We start from the raw sequence: 242 nt of genomic DNA, 5'->3' as shown, positions 1-242 counted from the left end.
CGCACCGCACCGCCTCGGCGCGGAAAACCAGCGGCCCCGGCCCCGGCGTGCAAACACTCGCTCTCGGGCGCGGGGATTTCCCTCGGAGACCAGAGACGGGACGATATTAACCGGGGAGCGGGGTGGGTTTTTTTGACTCACTTTCTGTTTTGTTCCGCGGTTACGATCCGCCCCGGACAACCTCCGCGAGCGGGCTCCGGAAAAGTGAGTACCGCCGCCCCGACGGCCGCCGCTCGGGGGAA

General features: G+C 67.4%; 1 protein-coding gene across 1 annotated transcript in view; it reads left to right on the top strand.

Moving 5' to 3' along the window:
* EGR2 (early growth response 2) overlaps positions 1-242 on the top strand; it is a 3,667-nt gene that overhangs the window by 2,029 nt on the left and 1,396 nt on the right.

Source organism: Haliaeetus leucocephalus, unplaced genomic scaffold, assembly GCF_000737465.1.
Source record: "Haliaeetus leucocephalus isolate CR32 unplaced genomic scaffold, Haliaeetus_leucocephalus-4.0 Scaffold229, whole genome shotgun sequence".
In the NCBI taxonomy this organism is placed as follows: domain Eukaryota; kingdom Metazoa; phylum Chordata; class Aves; order Accipitriformes; family Accipitridae; genus Haliaeetus; species Haliaeetus leucocephalus.
Note: the sequence above shows the minus strand (reverse complement) of the source record. Positions and strands in the feature narration are given on the sequence as shown.